General features: G+C 39.7%; 1 protein-coding gene across 1 annotated transcript in view; it reads left to right on the top strand.

The window, feature by feature from the left end:
- The first annotated feature begins 1076 nt into the window (after positions 1 to 1076).
- The window catches only part of SYCP3 (synaptonemal complex protein 3), a 746653-nt gene continuing 727470 nt past the window's right edge, over positions 1077 to 20259 (top strand). Inside the window, exon 1 of the mRNA XM_075209286.1 lies at positions 1077 to 1087. The gene's annotated coding sequence lies outside the window, so the exon portion shown is untranslated. The remainder of the gene's footprint in view (positions 1088 to 20259) is intronic.

Here is a 20259-nt window from a genome sequence, read left to right as displayed (position 1 = left end):
GCCTACCTTTAATGGGGGCCTGACGTCTTGCCCCTGGACACAGTTATATAGCACACCAAAATACTGTAATGTAAACTACACTCGCCACACAGACAGAATAAATACAGTATACAGTACTTTGCCCGCTACTTACCCGAACACACCGCTATTAGCCAACCAGCAGGTTGCTACAGCACCACAGGAGCCTCCGCTCTACTGTACCTCCTAACCACGTGTGCTCACCTCACACAGGACTGCGCCTACACTCCCAAGGCTCTCACGCCTCTACTACACACCACCAGGGCCTTATGCCCTACACACCATGGGTCCCTGCCCAGCTACACACAGAGCCTGGTGCTCTGATTAACGGGCCTCAGCCCCCTCTCTACCTCAGGGCTCTGAGCCCACTAACTAGGGCCTTGTGCCCTACTACCTAGGGGTCCTAGCCCCTGCCTAAGGCCTGTGGCCTCCCTAACTGACTGAGGGCCTTGTGCCCTAAATAGCCTACGGGCTACTAGCCCCTAACCAGGCCCTCTGGCCTTCCTATGGCCTCTAGGCCACTAACTATCTAAGGGCCTTGTGCCCTTGTACCTGGGCTCTCACGCCCCTGTCTAACTAATAGGGGCTTGTCCCCTTTATCATATATCCTAATGGCCTACTGGCCCACTAACTTCGTTGGGGCCTAGTGCCTAGGTCCCTGGGCCTTGTGCCCCTACTTCACAGTGCCACGGGCCTTGTGCCCGACTGTGCCCACGGGCCTAGTGCCCGACTTTATTTTGTGTGCTGCGGGCGTGGGCCCGGAAGAGGAGTTGTCTGGCAAGGCCTTACCTGGGGCTGTCTTCGGGGAGCTTCTCCTGGACTCCTTCCCCGCCTGCCGCTGCTTCTACGCTCTGCCGCCGGCTTCTGTTCTTGATCACGCCGGTCTTCAGGCAGCAGAGGCGCTCTTAGCCCTAACAAGGGCTCTCTGCCGCCACTGCTGGTCTCCGCTGGCTTCTCTTCTAGTCTTGATCCCGCAGCTCTCCGCGACACGTCCTCTTCTGGATCTCTCCGCCGACGGACTGGACATGGCGGCGCGCGCGCTGACTTAAATAGTCGGCGCCGCGCTAACGTCATCACGTAGCGTCGACGCGACGCCACGTGATGACATGGCGGGCCCGGATTGGTCCGTCGCCATTTTTCTTTTTGAAATGGCCGGGAGGTGAGCCCTGATTGGCTCACCGTCCCGGCTGAACGGAGGGAACCGCCGCCCGAGGGATGACGACGGCCCCGGCCAGGTAAGTCCTGCACACTGGTGCCGGAGACTGGCTTTCTCTTCTCTTCTCCCATGTGTCACATCTCCGTTCCGGGAGGTCCCACGTCCCAGCAGTCACTAGCGGTGAGCGTTGGCTGCACCACGGTGATTGCTGAGCAAAAAAAATAATAATTAAATAACGATGATGTCCTGGTCTGCTCTGAGCCTATTTATCTGGGGAAGCCTGGGGCTGCAGCCCCATCAGGCCCACTGTTAATCCGGCCATGCGGTTCTTTAGGTTATAGGTCTGCAATTGTTCTGAATGTTACCAAGTTAGCTGTAGTGGAAGCTAATTGCTCATGTTGCCTAAATATTTAAACATCCCAGCCTATAATGGAGCATTATACTGTATAGTGATGGCGATTCAACCTTATCTATTAAATTCCAATAAATCCAGTTTATATTATCCATAGGGCATATCTTACTCCTATAAGATTAGCTTGAAAGTTTGGAAGGAATCTTAAAAGGAGTCTTGGAAGGAATCTAAAAATGGGTATTAAGATTTGTTAAGTAAAGCACTGTGTCCAGAAGTGGGTTAAAGAGCGATGTTGGAACAGACCTGGCACAGTCTCTCAATCATAAGGGCGAACTTGCTATTAGTGCTAGACCTATTGGCAAAGTTTGACAATTGTTGTAATAACATACACCTATTCATGGCTACCAGAGCAAAGGGCATGCTGACACTTTGGGATTCAAAGAAACCACTGGTGCCTCATCGGTGAACAAAGTAGCATAACAAAAAGGGGACACATATTTTATTGTACATAAACAAAAATAAACAAAATAAAACTTTTAAAAATTAGCGGCAAATGTGGAGCTGTGCCACACTGCTGTGCCCTGAAAGAGGGTGAAGACAGAAGAGAAAGAAGACAATAGAAGCCAGAAAGAAAGACAAGGGGAGAACACTGCACTTACCGATCCTGCAATCCCGCGCTGGAGAGTCCATTTTCTCCTTCCCGACAAGTCCAGCAGCAGCGGGCAAGTGAGCCATTTAGGGCGTACTTGTCCTGTTGGCATATCAGTGCTCGGAACGGAAATCACCTGTGTGAAATCAATATGAACTCTTTGCAATGGGAAAGAGGGTCATTCCAAAGGGTTTAATGAAGCTGGTTGATGTACATTGTTAATCTTTTTACATCCTTCACAGTCTTTAGTTATTGATTCGATCTGACCATTAATTCATGGCCACCATACGTAAATTCTAAATAAGGCCTTAATTTTCACTGTGCTGAGATGGCCTCCATGCAACTCTTCCAATATTCTTATGCAAAGCTCGTTAGGCAATACTAATGTGGATTCACATATTAATGTTCCTTGACAAACAGACAGTTGATCTCTTCTTTCTGAGAATCCTGGACACAATCAGTTGCCAATATTTAACTGTAATATCATATACTTTAGATAATATTGGATCTTTTCTGGTTTCTCGCTTGATGACAACATTAGCTACTGGAAAATTTTCTACCAATATAGAGTAATATAAAATACATATCTTCATGGTCCATTTGATTTGATTCATCAGTTTGTTGTAGATCGATTGTGACAATCCGTCAGAAATGCCATGACCTTTTTTTCCTTTAAATTTAATCGAATAAGATTGAACTCCCAAGAATAAGCTCCATGTTTGTGATCTGGCAGCACTCATTGCAGGAACTCCCTTCTAGATTGAATATAGACAAAAGAGGTTTGTGACCAATATGAACTTCTGTCTATAAAGATACCCGTGGCATTGTTCCACTCCCCATACAAAACTCAAAGCTTCACAATCAGTTTTTGTGTAATTACGTTCAGCCACTGTTAAAAATCTTGATGCAAATGCGATTGGTTGCTCACTGCAAACTGATATGTGATAATACTGCCCCTATTCCATGGTGCTCCCTTCTGTAAGGGAACATTCAATGATTGTAATACTGTTAATAGACTGTAAGTTCCATAGGGACTGCTGTGAATGACAAATATTCTCTGTATAGTGCTGGGGAATTGGTGTATAAAACAAAATGAGGATATTGATGATATTTGAGGTAGAAATGTCTACTAATAATTCACTAGACCTAGAAAAGATCTGCACAGGGCCACAAATTGTGGTTGTGGTGCTCAAAAAACTGCTTCAATTTTGTCTTAAGACTTATGTCCACAGTAAGAAATGTCTTTATTAAAAACTTCACATTTATCTTGATTGGCTCTTGACCAATAGTCATGTAGTCTTGTAACTACACTAAAAAGATTGTTTAAAGTATCGTTATCATCTTTTCCTGTATATCAGTGAGGTAGTAATGAGTACCAGGTATTCCTTGTGACACTTGATCTATGGCTCTTGGATCAAATGTTGGAGCTGAATATATTCCAAAGACAGACAAGTTAATTGTATTGGCATAAACCTTTGTGTGTGTTGATGGTATTTCTGTGACGTTTCTTCAACTTTCATTTGTAAATACGCTTGTACCAAATCTATTTTTGTAAAGTGAATTCCTCCCAACAGAGATGCAAGGATGTCCTCAATCTTTAGTAACGGATATTGTGCTGTGGTCAGGGCTGGAGTAATTGTTGTTTTAAAGTGTCCACACATGCAAATGGTTCCTACTTTACCATTCTTCCATAATGGAACTATGGACATGGCTCACTACATTCTACAGGTGATAAAATTAGCTCTGTTTCAACCCTTGGCCAAACATCAATTTTAATTTTCCAATTTCTATTTCTCTTCAACAATACAGAGGTTTTATGTAATGTAATTTCTGCAAATAACTTGTAATACTCTTTTACTGTAATAATAAAAAGAGCAGATCCTGTGTCCAGTTGCATTTTTAGCTTAACTTGCACCAGTTTAGGGGTGATCCACATTACTTGGTGGTCTGCCGCCATTTTACAGTGCAATTCAAGACAGGATAATTTTCTTTCTGTTTATAAACAGTCAGTTGAGACGGACTCATTTCTGTCACCTTATTTAAAACATGGTGAGTTTGCTGTTTAATTACCATATAATGTATATACATATATATATACAGTATATGGAGGGGAGAAGTGTATTTACTTTCTTTCACTAAATAGCAATCTTCATCATATTATCTTCTGCACAGTGCCTCCACCTTAGTCAGGATTCAACAGTATCTTTGTTGATAATAATGAATGTTCCTGCAACACCAGAGGGAGACTAAGGGAACCCTCTGCCCACTTACTTATGACCTCAGACACACAAATGAAATGTCAATACTTCCAGACTGAAAATTAGAAGCCAGACAGCAGCACTTTTATTTGCAGACGTGTGGGCCACTAAAGTTTTGATTTCGTTTTGTTATCAAAAATATATTTCACCATAGAAAAAGGTTAATTTAGAAGTAGCTATATAACAATGGAAACAATTTAAACTTTGGACAAGAATTACACAGGTCTGCAAAAAAAAAATTTTGGACAGCTGTTTTGGTTTCGTTGACTGATTCTTACGTTTTTTTGGTGCGCTGAATCCAAAAATGACAGCTGTTTTGTCCTGGGACGTCAGGTTTTCGAACAAAGGGGTGATCATCCCTTAAAAAAATCTCAAAGCAAACATTTTATTTACATGAAAAATATTAACTCATTTGCACAGGTGACAACAAAATTAACTCCACACTCAAGTAGATTGCTTGTGAAATCGTTTTTTTTTTAAACTCTAAACTTCTTTTTGAGCTTTTCCTCTTGTAGGTGGCTTCCGGAAGATCCCTGTACAACATCCAGCAGTAGTCAGTCATCATCGTAACACTCCATTTCTCTTGATACCTTCTTTCCATTTCTTTTATATCTTGATGGAAATGTTCTCTCTGCTCTTCACTTACTGCTCCCAAATTTTCAGGAAAATAGTCAAGGGGGTAAATGTATCATACTCCGGTTTCTTCAACTCGCAGGAGTTCATTTACCCCAAGATGTGAGTTGAGAAAATGGACTTTTAAGCTCATGGAGCAACAAAGCTTGTGGAACGCTTTCAACATTGTTTCCACCATTTCCTTGTAATTTAGGGACTTTTGGTTTCCCAAAAAGTTTTTTATGACCACAGTAAAGGCAACCCACGCTTCTTTTTGAGTTGGAGTCATTGAATTGATGAAGTCTTTGTCGGATATGAGTTTTCTAATATCCGGGCCAACAAAAACCCCCTCTTTCAGTTTTGACTCCATTAAACCTGGAAACTTGGATCCCAAGTACTTGAAGCATTCGCTATCTTTGGGAAGTGACTTAACAAATTGCTTCATTAATCCTAATTTTATATGGAGTAGCATACACAATACTTTTAAATCCCCACATACCAACCAGTTTTGGTTTTGATAACCCACTATCTTGAGGACCAACTCCAAGCTCTCCACATATGAAACAGAAACTGTCAGGCGAATTTATACACTTTCTTGGAGGCATTGCACTAATTTTGAACCACACAGACAATAGCAGGATGACGACAGAAATGAAATACAAGATTGTGGAGGAATCAGAGAACAAGTTAATGCATGAAAGAACATGTCCGGGCAGGCCCTAGCAAGCACACTCAACAATGCAGTGATCACCATCAGGACCAATAAACATGTATTTTCATGTTTTTGGGAGCACTGGCAGTGAAAATAAATTTGTTTTTCCATGTTCAGTTTTTTTTCCCCAAGTAAGATGAATTTGAAATTTAGCAATTTCCAGCTACCTGTTTGACCAAGGCACATTTCGATTGTAAAAAATCCTGACGTCCCAGGAAAAAACGGTGGTCATTTTCGAATTCAGTGCACCAAAAAGCATAAGAATCAGATAAAATTATGAAATCAGCTTTTTGGTTGCAGACCTGTGTTATCAGATTAATAGTCTAAGGTAGCAAATGTAAATAAAATGTATTTGAATATTTAAACACAATTTTTACATTCCCCACCTTCTATTCTCTATCACATTAAGAGGCACCTCTGGCCCACTTATCTATAAATTTGCTGACAGCATACACAAAACTCTAAGCACATAACAACTTTCTATGATGATACACTATTATCACACTCAACCTTGCTTCAAGCAGAATAACATAACACAAACAATACAATTTGAAAAGTAGATATAAATGTTTACGTTGTCAAGACACCGAGTGGCTTTGTAAATCCCTTGCCTCTGTCTATATAGGACTTGCCCAGGAGTGCGGAGTCTAACGCATAGGAGGTATTCACCAGGGATCCCCGCAAGGGGATATGGACTCCGCTGCTCCTCTTCCGCAGGTCGCGGTCTCCCAGGCAAGGACTGACAGAGGATAGTGGAGGCAACACACAAAGACACGGTGGATGAGAAGACACAGAGTAAAGAGTTCAGGATTCACAGACTTCAGCAATAGTAGTAATAAAACACTGGAGATGGTAGCTATGCTGTAAAGTAGTATATTGATTGATGGTACAATGGAAATGGAAGAATATATATATAAAACGGCAGATATTAAATACACGGCAATTAGGACACAAGCAGGATACAGATCACATTATGCTACTTCAGAATTGGTAACTCTTGACAACTGCATGGGATGAGTAAACAATAGTTCATACATAGGATGACAAATGAAGAATGCGTGGATCCAATAATGTAACACACGGCAGAATGATGTGAATCACTGGTCAACAACAGTTTCAAGAGAATGAGAATGTAGAACTGTTGGTCCATAGATAAAGATGATTCTACATAGCAGGTGGGTTACAAGTATCACGATAATTCTCAGAATAGAACAGCAATAATCGTTGAACTGATGTTCTACTAATAACAGTCCCAGAGATATAGTTGAACAGAAGAAACTTCCAACAGTTCATTACCTAGAAGTAGCAAGAACGAGGAGTATCCTAGCCGAGTATAGGACTGCAGATAACTGATGTCTTCCAATAAACATATGAATGAAGAAAACAGCACTGTAGATCAGCCGGGCAAAAACAGGAAGTTGAACCATGAAACTAGCTGCAGGCCATAGTAATTCAGCAGGTAGATTAATCACAAGGAAAGTCACAATAGAACTCAGCATTGAAAATACAACAGCAGGTGTGCAGGCTTAACCACAGGTGCAGCAATCAACTCACAGTGAACGTTGAACATGAAGCTTGATAGCAACCGAGGAGTTCAGCAGACCAGCGTGGAACTACAAGTACCAGGTACGATGGTTGTAGATACAGAAGTCCAGCAAAACAGGTAACAGCAGCGAGAGGTTTAGCAGACAGCGTGGAACTACAAGTACCAGGTACAATGGTAGTAGATGCAGAAGTCCAGCAAACAGGTAACAGCAACGAGAGATTCAGCAGACAGCCCGGACCAAGGCAGACTGAGTAACATGAAGAACAGGCAATGAGCTAAGGACCATGGGTAGTTTAAGTAATACTCCAGAACCAATGAGAATCGAAGGGAGATCCAAGCAAAGCAGTCAGGAACACCTGTGCAAAGGTAGTATCTTAGAAACAGGAATAGGTTCAATCGCAGTTCCCAGAGGCAACCACAATGCCGGCACCTATCTATGGGGCAGGCGTGTGACACACGTCTTTGTATCAGGTAGTGACAAAGATGTTGATCCTTACTACTTGTACTTGTACTTGAGACGCACAAATACAATATGGGTGAATAAACCAATAGAACAGTCACTCTGTGTCATTTAACGTGGCAAAGTGCACAGGATTTCTAATACTAATACTTCTTGTTATCTTTTCGTGGCAGAATAATAGATCACTCCTGAGGACTTTATGAACAATACTCCTTCTCTTTCACATAAGGTCAATCCAATATGGAAGCAGAAACACATGTAGTAAATGTCGACTGTTTCCTCCTTTTTACTATGATGAAGCTACTCACTTTTTTCTCTACTTCAAACTGTGTTTCAATTAACACTTGTAACATTTTCCACTGAAAAGGATAAGCTTTTATGGTTTTATACACTCTTTCTCCTTGATTTCTTAGTCCCAAAATTCCTATTTATCTCTCCCTGCATTGTACCCTTGATACTAAAGCATAGTCCAGCAAATGAGTATTTACAAATAAATTTTCAGGTCTTCCCACCAATTCCCTATCTAACTAACAATAACACAAGACTCAGCCCATTTATGTATGTTATATAGTAATCGGTTACTACTTATCCCACTGGTCTCCAGCTTCCACTGGCAGCATGGCTCCTCTCAGATATGAAATCTGACAGCCGCATCCACTCTTCACCAAAGTCTCTTTTTCTCTTTTTCTCTCTCCTAAATTCCTCCTCCGATCTCCTTCCTTCACTCCCTGATGCTACAGTCACCAACTCCACTTCTCAACTCTGACAAATCTTCACTTTCCCTAATTACATCTCCTGGCTCTTCATCCAGTTCACACCTGCTCTTCTCTCCATTCTGGTGCCAACACTCAACTGGGAGATATAGTTCTCGGACATCACTGCTCTGGTGTTGTGCATGTGTGGCACATCCAGGGTCATATATAAACTTTATTTTTTGGGGGGGGATTTAGCATAGTCGCGCCCCCTTAATGCCAATTGGTTGGTTCGAGTTAGCCCTCCCCAAGTCCCGATTGGCCCCACCCATTCTGTCATTTTGGTCAGTGTTTTGGCTGCAATTTACAGGTACGTGTGTGCTGGACCCATCAAATCCCCCCTCTGGATTTGCCACTGGGCCCATCACAGATGCCATTGCTACGTATATATTTATTGAAATTTTGAAATATAGGAGTGGTGATATAAAAAAATGTAATGGGAATGTAAGTGAACAGAATTTTATAGTTTTTAAATGAAGAAATAGAAGAAGTGGCGGTATATCATATCAGTGCATACACCCCTACTTCGAGCTGTGTATATATATATATATATTAGATGGAGGTGGATGCACTCAAATATCTACCGAAAAAAGAAACAAAAAAGTGCTGTGCCTAGTCCATATAGTACATTGCATAATCTCAATTATTTAAATAAAATGAACAGACTGCAACCAGCAAGCCAGAGTACAAAAATGCTACATAATTTTAATAGAAAAATACAAGAAAGTCCAAAAATATCAAAGACAAAATACATTACAAAACATTTTCTGCCAAAGTATCGTTTCAGTTCCCTTTACTTTCATCAGGCCCCTGGGGCGGGCGGTGACACAGGTACTCAGTTAAACATGTCTCAACAGGGCAGAAGGAGACAGTAGTATTTAATATTGCTGAGTATACACCAACCTCCTCAAAAATCTTTGTACTTCTGAAAAGCCTTTCTCTTGTCAAGACCCAATGCCAAAGTTCTTTTGATTTTGAGGTTGAATTATCTATTGTACAAAAATAATACAAGCAACAAAATTGATTGAATGCCATTCTCTATCAGCTCCAAGAAAATACGTGATGCTTTTTATCAACATTAGCACATACTGAGTTCTGATCCAGTCCTTGGATCTGATCTAATTTCACCATCTATGTTTTGCTATAAACAGAGCCACAATCTAAAGGATATTTATACATCCTATCTGCTGCTTTTGACACTGTCGATCATTCTCTTCTCCTCTCCACCCTTCACTCCCTAGGTGTTCGCGAATCAGCTCTCTCCTGGTTTGCATCCTACCTCTCAGGCCACTCTTTTACTGTGTCTGCTTCTAACTCTTCCTATCCCCCACTTCTCCTTTTTATTTTGGAGTCCCACAAGGCTCTGTCCTTGGCCCTTTGCTCTTCTCTCTCTACACCACCTCTCTCGGTGAACTCATACAATCATTTGTCCTCCAATACCACCTCTATGCTGATTTCACGCAAATCTATCTTTCCTCCCCTGACCTCTCTCCCGAAGTCCTAACCCAGGTATATAGCTGTCTCTTTGTTGTAACTATCTGGATATCACAGCATTTCCTGAAACTCAACATCTCCAAATCCGAGCTCATCATCTTTTCTTCTGCCAGTGTTGCTATCCCTCCCAATATCTCCCTCTTGGTTGACAACATCATTCTTTCTCCTGTCATTCAAGCCCGCTGCCTTGGAGTCCCCTCATATCCAGTCCCTTACCAAATCCTCCCACTTCTGCCTCCGTAACGTTACAAAAATCCTCCTAACTGCTACTTGGCCTAATTATAATCTGATCACCAAAGGCCTAGTGCTGAATTGCGTGCCCATGGGAAATTCCTATAATCACTTTTACTCATAGACTAATCCTGTAAAATTAACTAGTGTCCACAGGATAATCCTGTAATTATTTGGGGCCACAGGCTAAGCCTGAAATTAAATGGGGCCACAGGCTAAGTATGAAGTTTAACAAATGTGTCCAAGAAGAAATGCAATTAATCTAAACACTCTTAATTACCTAGTGCTCGAAAGATGCCAATGGCCTTGTGCCCAAAGAATGTACAGAAAGACAGAGTGCAGGCTTCAGCCTGGACAAGGACTGCCCAAAGGGCCTTACCTGACTCTTGCAGCTTTCATTGGCAGCAGGGGGGAACCTTTGCCATCCACCTGTTGCTTCTTCAGGACGGCGTCTTCAGAAGTCTTCTAGCTTGATCACTCAGCTCTCCAGGCTCTGTATTGTCTGTCTGTGTCTTCTGACTTCTCTATTCCTCTCTGCCCGCTTCTTACTTCTGTCTGGTGTCTTCTTTCTTGATCCAGCCAGCTTCTTGCTCCTATCCGGCGTATTTTCTTCTTCAACTACTTCTGACATGTTCCTTCTTGAATGCATTGTTTCCGGAGCTTCGTCTTGGTAAGTCTCAGCCACTGAACTGAATCCACGCTAAACGGGATGGTTATATAATAGACGTTTCGTGGGCGCAGAGTTGTGATGCAGCAAGCACTGACTGACTTGCCATGGTGCAAAAAATTCAAATGGTTGGCAGCACAGGAACCTGGAAGGAAGAAGCAGAATTTACCTGCATCCAGGTATCGAGATGAGCGTTCTTTTCTTTCTTTCTTCACTCACTTCTTAGGCTCTGGGGTGCGCCCTCTCACAGACATATACAAATGGAGGGGGTGGGGGAGGAATGCAGGCAGCTAAACAATGAGGGAAAAGGAGAAGGAGCAGAGGTGTTCAAGAAACAAGTACTAAGTAGAAGAGATTTAGAGGTCAGGGGGTGGGAATGTGCATAGGAAGAGGCTATGTCCCCTGGGTAAACAGTGGCCACATGCTACCTTTATATGGGAATAGTCTGTATTTGACCTGTTGTACACTGGAATGGGGTAGTCCCAGTCTTGCCCACAACATGCAAATGACGTGGCTGTGTAATTTCTGCACCGCCTGACACTCTATTACTATTAGACAAAAAATATTGTAATTGTCCCGCAGCCAATCCACCCTTGCCAGTACCCCACCCCCAGCTGCCTGGGCTCAGAGCACCTGACACACCCATGTGAACCAGGAATGGTGATATCATTTTTCAGAGGAAACTCCCTTGCAAAACACCCATTGACAAGATAGGAATTAGGAAGTGAAGTACAAATAAGTGGCCATGCCCATTGTGGCTATCATGGCTTGTAAGGAGGCTCATAGCAGACAGATAAGTTGTAGGTGCAGGACAAAAGCTGTGAGTAAAATAAACAATGTATTTACAGGGAAGGACAAAATTTAATTATAAACTAATAAAATTTGACATGCATGGGTCAGTACAACAGTTGCTATAAATGTGGGATGATTTCTGAATCCCAGGCTTGATGGCCACTATGTGGATCAAGATCTCTCCAGAAACTACCTAACTCTGATCCAGACTACTGGTCTATGCTGTACTCTAAGTGACTTTGTTTCTCAGGGAAAGAAAAGTAATAGTCTGCAGGACACTGCTGAGCAAGGATCTGTCCCTAAGTTAACTATTTCATCTGCCAACATTTTTTTTATTTTTCTGTCCATTTCACTTTTCATTCACTATTCATTATTTTTCCCTTCATTTTGGTTTGTTTGGTTTTTCTTGTTTTTTTGCTCTTTGCATGTTTGTTGATTTCTATCTACTTTCTGAAAGGCCTATATTTTTTTCTCACAATTTCTAATTTATTCCTACAACATTTTCATAGAAGTATTTTTGACTGACCTGGTTCTAGTAATTAATTCTTTGTTATTATTTTCTCTCTTTCCAGGCTTCTCTTTGCAGTCTTCAGTACTTACCTAGGCTTCTGAGCTTATAGTATTTGTATGACTTCCATTTGGAATGTTGAGTTACTTGAATTGTAGTCCTGGGAGCAATGTACTGGATAACCATCTTTACACCAGGATAGTATTTGTAAACTTCATTCTCTTCTCGATTTGTTCACTTCTGGCTGCAACCAGGGTATTGAAGGTTTTTGGGTATTGTAGGTTTTATATTTTCACTTCTTTTTACCAAAAAAAGTATTTTTTTACTTGAATTGTGTTAGTTGCAAGGCTACATTAAAGGTGGGAAAATGTCTAACAAGATTTATCTTAATTTCAGTGCTTTACATCACAAACACCTGCAAATTCAATAAGTGCGTGTAGACATTTTATATGCACTGCAAATGTAATAACATATGTTAAATTTAACAAAAAAAAAGAAAAGAAAAGAATGATACATAAAGAAATCTGTACATAAATGTAAAAAACACATTAGTATTAACCTCCTTTAAATAAATCCATCCTCATCACCTTACCAAATGAATACAATACCTTGTAAATTAATACAACTGTGCAAAATGAATACTGTCTTCCCTCACATCCAATTAAATGAAAAAAAATATATACACATAGTTCTCATCAGTCAAGAAACTGCAGAGGAGCACAGGTAAGTTACTTTTACTGCATTTTGTTTTCTCCAAAAGTCACAGAAAAGCAACTAGAGCCAAGTGGGAACCACACACTAGAGATATCAAACATAAGTATATACCAATAATAGCAGCCATTTTGTTGAAGTCAAAGTTCTTTAAAACATAGACAGATCTCCAAAAACTGAGACTTTGGGGTACATTCAATTAACCCCGTTGTTCTTAGAACAATGTGGCCCACGCATTATTACTGTTACGACAGTATTTTCTCAGTGCATTTTTGCTCGCAGCTCACAGAGCGGAGAAATGACTGTAGTAACGGTAATAATGCGCAGCTATTACCGTAGTAACGGTAATAGTGTTGTTCTTCCGAACAATGCGGCTAATTGAATCCACCCATTAGACTGCAGACAGTATTATAGTTTTTTAATAATATAGGCACTAACTGGGAGGTTTCAAAAAACTGTTTCCTCCTTCTAAACCACAGAACTATTATGATTCAAGTATGGGATCTGGGCAATGGGAAATCCCCTAAGTGTGCCCTACTTGGACAACTTTTTTGAGTATCCCCTTCCTTCCAAGGCTGACAAAGATGGGTTCCAAGAACAAAGCTATCCTAAACAGATTTGGGTAAATCGGCTTGTTAAAGTTTTAGATTTTGATTGTAGCACATTAATTTATTATACTTGAGAATTGGCTGTAATTGAAAAGATAATTTTTTGTTCCTTTATGTCCCATTTTAATACATCTGAAAGGAAATTTTGGGAAAACATTTGCATACTATGAAATGAACCCATACATTTTTAAAAATCTTTCCCAGATTGACCAAAGGCAGATTTTAAAAGGGGACAATGTCTCAAAAAACTCAACTCATTTATAATTTGAGCAAGCACCACCATAAAATAGTTGATTATTAAAGCAATGGTAGTAATCCTCCAATAAATGGAGATTTGCAATTTTGCCATAAATTTGTTTTAAAATTGATGAAATAAAAATAATATTAATAATAATAATAATAATAATAATAATAATAATGGTAATAATAAAATAGCCATATGCACTGTTAGATTTATTTTGCTATATATTTATTTGAATTCAGTTGTGGGAAGAAAAACAACAGGAAGAGACCTCTGAAGTTAAAAATGCAAGAGAATGTATATATTACAAAAACTAGATAACCATAGAATACAAAGACATATCCAAAACCTTAATGTATCTAATCTACAGTGCCTGGAATTTAAGGCCATAAAACACATGGGACAAGGGGCTGGATTTACTAAGCTGCGGGTTTGAAAAAGTGGGGATGTTGCCTATAGGAACCAATCAGATTCTAGCTGTCATTTTGTAGAAGGTACTAAATAAATGAAAGCTAGAATCTGATTGGTTGCTATAGGCAACATCCCCACTTTTTCAAACTCGCAGCTTAGTAAATCTAGCCCAAGATCTTTTTCAAGAGTATGTAAATATATTATTTGGGTTATATATAAACTATTTGTAACACCCCTTTTCTTCCCCTAATTTCAACTGGGTGTTTTTAAATGAAATGTGCCTTGGTCTGTGGTATGCCCTTTACCTTTAATCTTCAGTAGCACAGTGCCTCCACCTTGATCTGACTGTAGTAGGCTCTTTGGGTAGTGTTCTGTATAAGCAACTACAAAAGGGAGACCAAGGAAGCCTCCGTCCCCTACTAATAAAACCACAGGCATACACAAACAATAACAGTACACAACTTTGAAAACCACGCTGACCTGTTTATTAATCCAGCGTAAGCTCCTAAAGAAATTTTCTTAGTTTGATTTGATTTTTTAATTAGATAGAATTTTTGGATTAAAATGTAAGTTTTAGATACTCAACTCAAGTTAATGCATTTAAAATACTATATATTCACTACCTATAATCGGTATAAACGGTATATGTATATATATATATATATATATATATATATATATATATATATATATATATACATACATATACACTTTGCACTTTTTCATAATGGTGATCCCTGTTGTTTAAAATGTAAAGCTATAGAACACGTGGTCTTAGGTTCCAGGGGAGGAGATCTTGCCAGGAAACTGGCTTGTAGGGAAATGTACTGGATCTTTAAATTAGGTACACTTGCACCTTTGGGCCATAACGAGGCTTTTGAAATAGCCCCTTTTATTTAATGTACTAATCTTTTTCTTCTTGTCTCTTTTGTCTTTTTTGTCTTTTCTCCCTAAATTCCAACATTATATATCTAATGTGAGGGTATTCCTATATGCCAAAGGATGTTTGGATTAATTTTATGAGTTGTCAATGTTTAGATTTTGCTATTAGTTCCTATGTTATATTGACCTTGACTGGGTCATATGTTTTGTACTTTCTCTATTCTTGGGGGATAGACTATGTTATCCTTTGTAGTGTTAATTTGTATGGAATCTATTGATGTATACTTCTATCACTTAGTTATTACTTACCTTTTGGATGACTCTGGGAAGCTCTGGTTGTTGGGAAGCAGGATATACTGTATAGCTCCGGTAATCCCCCGATTTCTAGTTGAATCTAGTTTTTTTATATGTAGTAGTTTATACTTGAAGTATTGGCCTTGTTTGGGTCATGTGCTATATATTTTTTATTATCTATTTTAATACTTTTTTGGGGGTTGGATTGTTGTATCCTGTATGCTTTGTCCTGATTTTATCACTTATATACTATCTTCCTTTGGATGACTTTGGGAAGTCTATATTTTGCGGAGCAGGCTATAGTTTGTAGCCTGGTCACTTTCCGTGATGAATCCGAGATTCATTTAGCAGTCCTACTGGACTTTTTTATATATTTCAGCTCATATATATATATTATTATGGGCGGAGATGTGCAAATATACTGCTGACCATATGTAAAGTAGATTTTTATTATTATAGTGCAACTGTGTTATTTTTTGAGCAATAATGTACTTCCGCTGGGTTCTTTCTATGATATTTGTCCCAGAGCCTTGAGTGGAAGTGATTTCATCTTTTGTAAAAGGAAGTGATGCGGATACGTTTTGGGCGGAAATACGGGAATGGAGTCCTTGCCAGTACTTTTCAACATGTGATTTCTGGTCGGATGGCAACACATTGTACACGAGTGATAACGTGGACTGTAGAAGGATGAATTGTCCACTCTTAAACATATACCCTTTTGATAAAGTCTCTTTTGAGACGAAACGCTTCAAGGAAGTTCTGTGTTTGGTGAATGCTGATACGAGGAGGTTCCCGTATATCACTGCCAGAGAGGCGTCTGAGGGGACCGTTGCAAGCGTTTCCTATACAGATAAGCTTGTTTTATTATACCCAATGTACGGGCATTTTATTGCTTTTTATGGATTTAGGCTGTAATTAAATTGGATATTATCCTATTAATAAGCCTGTTCTGTTATGCACGCACTATATTGACTCTACAATCGCCCCCCCTAGCGGGGGCTTGCTGCCGTCGGCTGCACACTATGTGCAGGTCCGTTCGGCAGTGACAGTGTGCTGCCCGGCTGCTCTGATTGTGTTTAAAACACAATCAGAGCAGCCGGGCAGCACATTGTCACTGCCAAGCGGACCTGCACATATTGTGCAGCCGCCGGCAGCCTTGAAGTAAAAAAGGGGGCGGGGCCTAAATCGCCCCCCCTAAATTGCCCGGGGTAGGATACTTTTCTAGATCCGCCCCTGTCTACTATTGTATATGAACTCCTTGTAAAGGAGGTGGAGCTTATCTAAGAAGGGGTTGAAACCCCGGGGGAACTACCCTTGAGAAATTAATAACATTATTTTTTCAGTTTTAGAGTGTCTAGATGTGACTCTCATTTTGATGTTATCACACTATGTTTGGCGCTTCTCTATTTGTGTTTTTTTCTACATAGGTTTTACATCTGCAATCTGATGTTATAGCGGAGCTGCCTACTGTATGTGATTTATGAATTATTAATCACGTTGTCACGTGGAATTCTTAATTATCCACTAAGCGCCTGTTTGTCTTTTCACTTTTTTGGTTTATATATATATATATATATATATATACATTTATATATATATATATATATATATATATTTATTATGAATGATAGCCCATTATATAAATTTCAGCGTCCAACTAGTCCCTTCCAGTCCAATCTAAGAGTGGCAACTGGCCCAGGGTATTATCACAGTTGTTGGTAAACCGTGGTATTGAAGCTATTTATATCGCTATAACTGTTACTCTCCAAGTGGTCCTTCACTATACAGTAGAAAATAATTTGTCCTCTTACAGCCCCAGCTAAAATGTCCACATAAGGCGCAGGTGAAACTCAATGGTGTTATCTCCCTCTCATAGTTATATATGTACAGTTCTTAAGTAATCTATCGATTTATCAGGTTTTCAGTTGCAATTCGTCTCTTATCTGAGGTGACAATCTGGATTATTGTATATAAATTGTACAGTCTCTGCTCCTTTATTGCGTCTCACAACTCACAGCCCTTGTTATTAAGCACAGTCCCGCAAAAGGGCATATAATTAGTCCTCAGGTCTCACCCCACCTATTATCTATCTAACTATAAGCTAACTAATACAATGTTCAATCCCCAAAAGCGATAAGTGAATGATGATTACTTAAACATTTTTTGGAGAACTCCTTTCCTAATGAGACCTCAGGATCTTTCTCTTCTCCTCATGCAACTTCTTCTGAACGGTCCTACTTGTCTCACTTCGAGCCAGCTACCGGGATTTATTTAAATCTCCTTTTGATCACCGCCACGACCCTGTGATAAAATCTTTGTCTGATTTTATCCTCAGCGCCCCCTTCTCTCAGTGCTCTTTTCTGTCCTCCTCCTCCATTAGAGCCATGTCAGTTCCTTCTCTTCTTCTTCCAACTGATGCCCTCCTAAAATCTGTAACTGACGTTTTCTAACTGCTTCTTCACCAGCTCCCCCCACTGCATGCTGGGAGATGCTGTTCTCTATCTGCAGGGGAAGCATCTAAAGTTCATGTGCAGCCTGCTCGGGTCACCAGTGCTACATTTTAAAAGTAAATGTAGTTGAGAATTGAATATATCTTAATAAAACAATACAACAATAAGGGGGGGGGGCTCCACTATTTTCAAACTTTTTCTGTAGTATATCAGGTTACCTAACTAACAATTCTTTTTTCTTAAAGTCCACATTCACCCACTACTTTCCCTCATTCCTTTCCTTTAATTTTCAAGCTATAGAAAATAATGTGATTTATTTTCATTCTTTTATCAGCTGTCTTTGCACCTCTGCCCTGGTGTGTCCTCTTTCCCACCACACTATTCACATGACATAAGGGAATTTAGCACAAATAGAGAGTCACATTGACAGTTCAGCTAACCTGACCTCATGATGCTTCTGTGCTAGACAAGCATCACTGGTTGTGTATGATACAGGGGAGAGGATGAGGGAAGCTTTAAAGCATAAAACCCCACGTAACTGGTATTTACACGATGTAGAATACTATTCTTATGTCATGTTATCTCAATTTGATCATAACATAATTTTTAACATTTTAAATATCTCTTCAATAAATATCAGCAAATAAAGAACAGAAAATAAGAATAGATGATTAGAATTGCATATAATTAGAAAGGAAAAGAAGAATGCCGTTGGCCAATATTGAAAAATTGGAACATTTCTAAACAAAAATCTCTAAAATGTAGTACTAACTCGAGGGGGGGTATTCAATTGTTGCCGTTAACGCGCTAAAACAAAAAAAAACGAGCGCTCTAAAAATATTAGCGTTAATACGGTAATTACTCGCTAAATTTCATCTCCCAGCTCCCTGAGCTGCGAGATGAAATTCAGCGAGTAAACTACCGTATTAACTGTATTTACGCGCATATTATCGTATTAACGCTAATATTTTTAGAACGCTCGGGTTTTTTTGAGGTTTAGCGCGTTAAAAGCAACAATTGAATACCCCCCTAGAAATTAGGGCCAGTTTGCGACTATGTATTAAAAGTTAGAGAAACTTGAAGTGAGCATGTCAAGCTCAAAATTATCCATGGCTTATGCACCAAGCCATGGGTAATTTTGACCTGTTTAGTTGATCAGGTCAGGAGGCAAATTCTGTATTCCCACAGATATACAGTATAATTATAAGACATATGTACATATAGCAGTTATGCACAAAATAGCCAGACTCCACTGACCCCTAGAAAAGCTCCAGAAACTACATAATTACACATTCAGGGGAACATTTGTGAAATGGTAAATGCTAAACATTAGCTACTGCACCATTTGGTCAAAGTGTCTGTAAATGGTGTATAACAAGACTATATTGATTGTTTTGAATTCAGAAATTTACAGATGGTTCATTTCCTGACTGTTAGATGTCATGATGTATTTTGCAGATTATTTTGCAGGTATTAAATGTAAATTACTTTTACAGGAACTTGCAAAATGAAATAGTACAGAAAAACCTTTCTTCATATAAATGCATTGCAGAAACACATGTTATAAAAGAGCAAGTCATTTTGGACATTTATAAACACCTGTTTTATTTGTTAGCTAACTAAACCTGAGCTATCTTTTAAACATATCTAAATCGATTCAACTTGTTGTGTTATATTTTCGTTTTATAGACCTTATATTAATAAAAATTGTTTAGACAGATACTGCCTCTCTATTTTGCATTAATGATTGTAGATTGGTGGATTCATACACACTAAGAGGGGAACCTGTCAATTTTTCCACCTTTTTTAAATTTCAAATTGTCAGAAAAGAACATTTATTGTCCCAAGCTCTTGAATCTGTCAAGGTATTTTCTTTCAAATTTATGAGATTTTGATCAGCATTAGTCAATTTTTGGTTGATATAAAATAATGTGATTTAGCAGCAATGTGTTAACAATCACAGAGCTCTTTCCGTTATTGGGCTCATTCATCAGAAATCGGGTAATCAGTGTGTGCCATTAAAACGATCATGCAGACGCCCCTGCTGCCCAAACAGAATAAAATTTTCCAGGTTAAACGTTCCGCACAGAACACATGCCGCTCATGGCTGGAGGAGAGCATCGGGCATGGAGTGCATGGAGAGCAGTTAGCACAGATTACAAAGCCTTTACCTGTCCCCAGCTGCCTGCTATTGTTGCCAGGCAGCTGTAAAACCTCCGGCCTGCAGGGTGTGCTGTAGGAGAGAAAACATACAGAGGAGAACTGACATGTGATCAGTTCCTCTGTGACTATTACAGGGACAACGGAATAGCAACATGTATGTAGGGATGGAGGGAGGATTTAAAATACTTTGTGAGTTGATGTTGAGGGACTTAGGCATAAAGAGGGATTTAATTATGAATGTGAGAATTAATGATCTTAATGGGGTACTTTTGATGAGCCTGCGGGTGTTAAT

The sequence above is a fragment of the Mixophyes fleayi genome, chromosome 4 (assembly GCF_038048845.1).
Source record: "Mixophyes fleayi isolate aMixFle1 chromosome 4, aMixFle1.hap1, whole genome shotgun sequence".
NCBI lineage: Eukaryota > Metazoa > Chordata > Amphibia > Anura > Limnodynastidae > Mixophyes > Mixophyes fleayi.
This window is presented reverse-complemented; position numbering and strand designations above follow the sequence as displayed.